Consider the following 7031-nt stretch of genomic DNA (forward strand, 5'->3'; position numbering starts at 1 on the left):
GACTTTCAAGATCTTCAGCACAACAGTCTAAAAGCATCAATTCTTTGGTGCTCAACCTTCTTTCTGGTCCAACTTTCACATCCGTACATGACTACTGGAAAAATCATAGCTTTGACTATATGGACCTTTGTCGGCAAAGTGATCGCTCTGCTCTTTAATACGTTAAGTGGTTTTGTAATTGTTCCATTGGGATCCTAGTGTTACACTACTTATTAGGTCTGTGGCCTTAGACAAGTTACTTAAACTCTCAGAACTTCACTTGAAACACAGACTTCCAAGGTTGTTGTGAGGCTGAAAGAAGGGAGCTGGCATGAGCACAGAGTGGATAGCCCCACACAGAAACCTCTAGAGCTTTGGTTGAATTATTTCCCTTCTCTAGGCCTCAGTTTCCTCCTCCATAAAATGGACATAATGCTTTGCTCCAAAAGTTACTGCAAAGACGAAAAGAAAGAACACATGTAAAATGTTCTAAAATGTAGCACATGGGGGCACGAGTATCAGTTCCCTATTTTTCCTCTTATTTTTTGGAGGATTTTTACTTCCTCTATCAAGGAAAGCAATCCTTTAAGCACTCCTGATGTGGTAAAACAGATTGCTTGAACTACCATTGACTGGTTGTCTATCGCTGAAGTACTCTTCTTAATGAGATTCTCAGGATTTCTTCTTTTTCCTTTAAAGTAGGTTCCATCAGTTTCCAGCTTAAAATTCTCCATTTGTTTAACATTCAAACTACTTACTAAGGACCCAAGAAAGCAGTGGAGTGGAAAAAGTTGGAGTGGGATAAAAGGAGAACTCTGTCATGAGTAGAATCTTAAGACTGCAACCAATTTTTGTACTCAATAATGGAATTCCCCTGATGGTCTATAAAGATGTGCATAATATCAGGAAAAACCAGTTGTCTGTGGCTGAGCAAGTTACGCACTGTGCCACCGAATTGAGGAGAAGCGGATTGGAAGTTCTTCTCCAACCTGCAGGATTCAAGATGTGTCCGGGGCTAGCTTTTCCAGGAAGATGACTCTGCAAGGAGAGTTGTGGGCATTCCCCAAGCCCCAAGAAATGACATTTCAAGTCAAAGAATGAAAGTGACATTTGACTTCTGAATATATTGCCACGCTCTAGTTTGACCTCTGGTTCCCTGTACTGTGTTTATACAGAATTTTGATCAGAAACGTCATCTCTTTTGATAAGAAAGACAAGAACAATCATAACTAGAGAATATTAACCCCATAATTACATTAAATATCTCTGGAAATTTCTAAACTGATGTCAAACATTATTAATCACACTAGTTTCAAACTCCAAATTCTGCTACTAGTGGCAAACTTCAGTAGATCTTGCAATGTTAGAGGAAACAGAAAAATAAGACCCACTTGACGAAGAGGGTAAGGCTGAAAGTCAGGTTTAGGATATAGTCTTTCCAGCCCCTCAAGGCTTTTTCAGTCAGTACCTTAAAGTTTAATGCCCCTTTGAAAATGCGGCCAGGGAGAGGCAAACCTAACTTGCTCTGTTACTCAACAGGTCTGTTCCCAGTTACAGTATCATGATTATGCAAATAACCTGCTCTTGAAACTCTGAAATCATGTGCCTAAGTAAAATTGCCAAGATAGCATTTTCACAGAATTTGAGAAGTAACTATCTAAAAACCCTTTACTTTCAGTTCAATCCAGTTGCTCAGTCATGTCCAACTCTTTGTAACCCCATGGACTGCACGGCAGGACTCCCTCTCCACCAACTCCTGAAGTTTATTCAAACTCATGTCCATTGAGTCGGTGATACCATCCAAACATCTCATCCTCTGTCGTCTCCTTCTCCTCCCGCCTTCAATCTTTCCCAGCATCAGGGTCTTTTCAAATGAGTCAGTTCTTCGCATCAGGTGGCCAAAGTACTGGAGTTTCAATTTCAGCATCAGCCCTTCCAATGAATATTCAAGACTGATTTCCTTTAGGATGGACTGGTGGGATCTCCTTGCTGTCCAAGGGACTCTCAAGAGTCTTCTCCAGCACCACAGTTCAAAAGCATCAGATCAGATCAGATCAGTCGCTCAGTTGTGTCCGACTCTTTGCGACCCCATGAATCACAGCATGCCAGGCCTCCCTGTCCAACACCAACTCCCAGAGTTCACTCAGACTCACATCCATCGAGTCAGTGATGCCATCCACCCATCTCATCCTCTGTAGTCCCCTTCTCCTCTTGCCTCCAATCCCTCCCAGCATCAGAGTCTTTTCCAGTGAGTCAACTCTTTGCATGAGATGGCCAAAGTACTGGAGTTTCAGCTTTAGCATCATTCCTTCCAAAGAAATCCCAGGGCTGATCTCCTTCAGAATGGACTGGTTGGCTCTCCTTGTAGTCCAAGGTAGGTGTTGCAAGAGGGCATCAGAGGGCAGACACACTGAAACCATACTCACAGAAAACTAGTCAATCTAATCACACTAGGACCACAGCCTTGTCTAACTCAATGAAACTAAGCCATGCCCGTGGGGCAACCCAAGATGGATGGGTCATGGTGGAGAGATCTGACAGAATGTGGTCCACTGGAGAAGGGAATGGCAAACCATTTCAGTATTCTTGCCTTGAGAACCCCATGAACAGTATGAAAAGGCAAAATGATAGGATACTGAAAGAGAAACTCCCCAGGTCAGTAGGTGCCCAATATGCTACTGGAGATCAGTGAGAAATAACTCCAGAAAGAATGAAGGGATGGAGCCAAAGCAAAAAGAATACCCAGCTGTGGATGTGACTGGTGATAGAAGCAAGGTCCGATGCTGTAAAGAGCAGTATTGCATAGGAATCTGGACTGTCAGGTCCATGAATCAAGGCAAATTGGAAGTGGTCAAACAAGAGATGGCAAGAGTGAATGTAGACATTCTAGGAATCAGCGAACTGAAATGGACTGGAATGGGTGAATTTAACTCAGATGACCATTATATCTACTATTGTGGGCAGGAATCCCTCAGAAGAAATGGAGTAGCCATCATGGTCAACAAAAGAGTCCGAAATGCAGTACTTGGATGCAGTCTCAAAAACGACAGAATGATCTCTGTTCATTTCCAAGGCAAACCATTCAATATCACAGTAATCCAAGTCTATGCCCCAACCAGTAATGCTGAAGAAGCTGAAGTTCTATGAAGACCTACAAGACCTTTTAGAACGAACACCCAAAAAAGATGTCCTTTTCATTATAGGGGACTGGAATGCAAAAGTAGGAAGTCAAGAAACACCTGGAGTAACAGGCAAATTTGGCCTTGGAATACAGAATGAAGCAGGGCAAAGACTAATAGAGTTTTGCCAAGAAAATGCACTGGTCATAACAAACACCCTCTTCCAACAACACAAGAGAAGACTCTATACATGGACATCACCAGATGGTTCAAAAGCATACTTCACCTTTAAATCTTTGTAATTTGTGCTCCCTTTCTTTTGTTGCTCAGTTGCTAGGTTGCATCTGACTTCGACCCATGGACTGCAGCATGCCAGGCTTCTCTGTCCTTCACCAACTCTTGGAGTTTGCTCAAATCTCTCAGTTCCAAACTAATGACTGGCACAATATAGTTCTCAAATACCTGAAGAAGCCATTTCTCATAAACTTTTGGACAGATGTCACTGGTATGTGACCCTGTGAAAGTCACATAATAATTCCCAAGTGAAAAGCAGCAAGGTATAAAAACCCAGCTTTGAGCCCTTGTCAAACTGTTTTCCAGAGACTAAAAGACAAAGGTCTCCTATTTTATAAACTGGTTATTCTAATATAAAATTAAGATTATTCCTGATCAATCCATTTTTAGAAGCCTATTATTTTCAAATTTAAAACCAGAGATTCTCAAAAATGGTACCTCACTTTAAAAAGTATACAATAACACTCCAAAACATTGCAGATTCCCTTTAAAAATGAAGTGCGTGCGTGCTTAGTTGTATCTGACTCTTTGTGACCCCGTGGACTGTAGCCCGCCAGGCTCCTCTGTTCGTGGGATTCTCCAGGCAAGAATACTAGAGTGGGGTGCCATTTCCTCCTCCAGGGGATCTTCCCAACTCAGGGATCAAATCCCCATCTCCTGCACTGGCAGGTGGATTCTTTACCACAGAGCCAGCTAGGAAGCCTCCATAAAAAAAGGAAACTGCACTTAAAAATCCCCATTTCTTTTGACAACTAGTTTGATATCGACGTGAGGATCAGTTGACTGTCTGGTTTTTCTTTCCTCTTACCTAAAAGAAAGTATCAATTATTTTTTATTTCTTCCATGTTCTTTCATATTGCTGATTTTTTAAAATGCTTTCTGAACATTTCTCTTGAATTTCACTTCATAAGATACTGGCTACTCAGATTCTGGGATTTTATTTTTTGAAAATTTAAAAGAATTTAAAAAATAATAAAATTTGAATAAAAAGAATGCCACGTATGGTACAGTACAAGAAGCAGAGAGCCAGTTTAAAGCACATGAGGTCCAGTCCTGGATGCTTGCCCAAAATTACCTAAATCCTTGTGTGATCCTGAGAAAATCATTTTTGAGTTCCTTGGATTTGTTTTCAAATCTATTAATAAGGTGAAAGGATTTGCTGATTTTCTAAGGACACTTCCAGCCTCGTATGAGATTTTTTATAACAATTGCAGAATAAGGATTAAATGCTGGGCTTTGTGGGCAAGGCCTGGATGAGAGTCATTTATAAATTATCAGACCACCCTTGAATAAATTTTTCTAACCAAGTCTTGTCTTTAAGAAAGGAACAAAAATACAGACCATACAAAGATTTTGTGGTCTTAAATGAGATAATGTGCACAAAGACCCTGATGCTGGGAAAGACTGAAGGCAAAAGGAGAAGGGTGTGGTAGAGGGTGAGATGTGTTAGACAGCATCTGACGCAATGGACATGAATTTGAGCAAACTCTAGGAGACAATGGAGGACAGAGGAGCCTGGTGTGCTGCAGTCCATGGGATCACAAAGTGTAGGACATGACTTAGTGACTAAACAACAACAACAACATATAGAGTACTTAGCAGAATATTTGGCAAACTTAACTGCTTGATAAATAGATTAACTATTATCTCATTTGTGGATTTCTAAGACAATAAAGTTTCTTGTTCTAAGCTTCTTCATCTGTAAAATTGTGTAGTAAGATCAGACAAGAATTTTGTTCATAGAAGTACGATGACATATCCATAATACATGGCTAAAAATCTTAGGTTGTAGAAAGACATTAAACTACCAACTAGTAAACATTGCCTTTCTATCTTCCTGGCTACACCTTAGTGCCCTACTTTTGTTCTTACAGAGGGTGTGACAGAACCTGTACTAGTTTTTGACCTCCCAGCAGTGCAGATTCCTGGGTCAGGAAGATCTGCTGGAGAAGGGATAGGCTACCCACTCCAGTATTCTTGGACTTTCCTGTGGCTCAGCTGGTGAAGAATCTGCCTGTAATGCAGGAGACCTGGCTTGGGAAGATCCCCTGGAGAAGGGAAACGCTACCCACTCCAGTATTTTGGCCTGGAGAATTCCACGGACAACCCAACTGAGCCACTTTCACTTTCAAGAATTCATAGATTCATGACTTTGAGATTGCACAGCTAAAAGATCTGGGACTCTCACTCCTCTCCTCTGTACTTCCCCTCCTGATTTTTGTTAACCTGAGTGCAGCAGTTTACTCACTTTATCTTCATTTAGATATATCATGTTAACTTCAGTTCCTAGTTCCAGTTAAAAAGATTAGGAATCTGATTCTGTCATAAAACACTGATAGTCATGCAGTATTGGGGGATTCCTTGTGGTTTTTATTTTCTTCTCTTTTGTTTAAATGATTGCCCACAAAGAGCATGCATTGCGTGGCAAGCCAAAAAAAAAAAGCAAAACAAAAATACACCGAAAAACTAAATAAACCTAGCTAGTCTATTGGTAATTTTAATAAGCATTATCTTTTTTTTATAACTCCATGATCAAAATAGCGATTTGGAGGGAACAAACTACTGAATTCTTTCATTAAAGGTCTCTCTACAAATTCAAAAGATTAGAAGCAAGGCAAGTTTCCACACAGGATTAAGAGATTCATACTCTAGTGGTTGGATGAAATAGCATGAAGCGATATAACAGTATTTAGCATTTTCCACGTGATTCCCACTTCAACCTGGAACAAATGACAATCTCTCAACTTCAGTTTGCTTACCAGTAAAGTGTGTGTGTATGTGTGTGTGTGGGGGGAGGGGGGGCGGGGAGGTTAATACTTACACCTACCTCCTATCTCATCAGACTGTTCCAAGGATTACATGCAAAAATGCACCCAAAAGGCTTAACGAAGTGCCTGATACGTTGTCCTTGTTTAGTCGCTCAGCTATGTCCGATTCTTTTGCGACCCCATGGACAGGCTCCTTTCTGTCCATAGGATTTCCCAGACAAGAATACTGGAGTGAGTTGCCATTTCCTCCTCCAGGGGATCTTCCCAACCCAAGGATGGAACCAGAGTCTCTGTGTCTCCTGCACCGCAGGTGGCTTCTTTACCGCTGAGCCACTGGGGAAGAAGTACCTCATAAAGGCGCAATAAATTACTAAAACCACCTCATCAAAAATTTGCGTTAAGTGCCTCAAAACACAAAAAGAAAACCACCCAAGGACTGATGACAAGCCACGAACTTGGTTTTTCTATCGACTGAAGGCTGCTCGGGGCAATCGGTCCCATCAACCGCCAGGCACCCAGGAGGCATTCCCCGCCTAGGAACGCCAGGTCCCTCGGTGGGCCGACGGCCGCGCAGGCCCAAGGTCGCTTTCCAAGCTCCGCGGGGCGGAGGCAACGCTGGGGTTTGTGCAGCCCAGCGAATGTTACCATGGCAACCGCCACGGCTACCCACTGCGGGCGCACCTCTTCTGGCTAAACCGAAAAGTCCTCACAGCAGAGGCCAACTGAACGGCCCCGAAGTGTACCCGCCCCGCTCCCGGGACCGCAAACTCCAGGAAAAAGGCTACAATCTCCCCGCCGCTGGCAGCAGAGAGCCCGCTTTCAGGCACTTCCGGCAGCCGCCGCTCTTTAGCCCCGGAAGTGGGCGGGAGAG

Source organism: Bos taurus, chromosome 11, assembly GCF_002263795.3.
Source record: "Bos taurus isolate L1 Dominette 01449 registration number 42190680 breed Hereford chromosome 11, ARS-UCD2.0, whole genome shotgun sequence".
NCBI lineage: Eukaryota > Metazoa > Chordata > Mammalia > Artiodactyla > Bovidae > Bos > Bos taurus.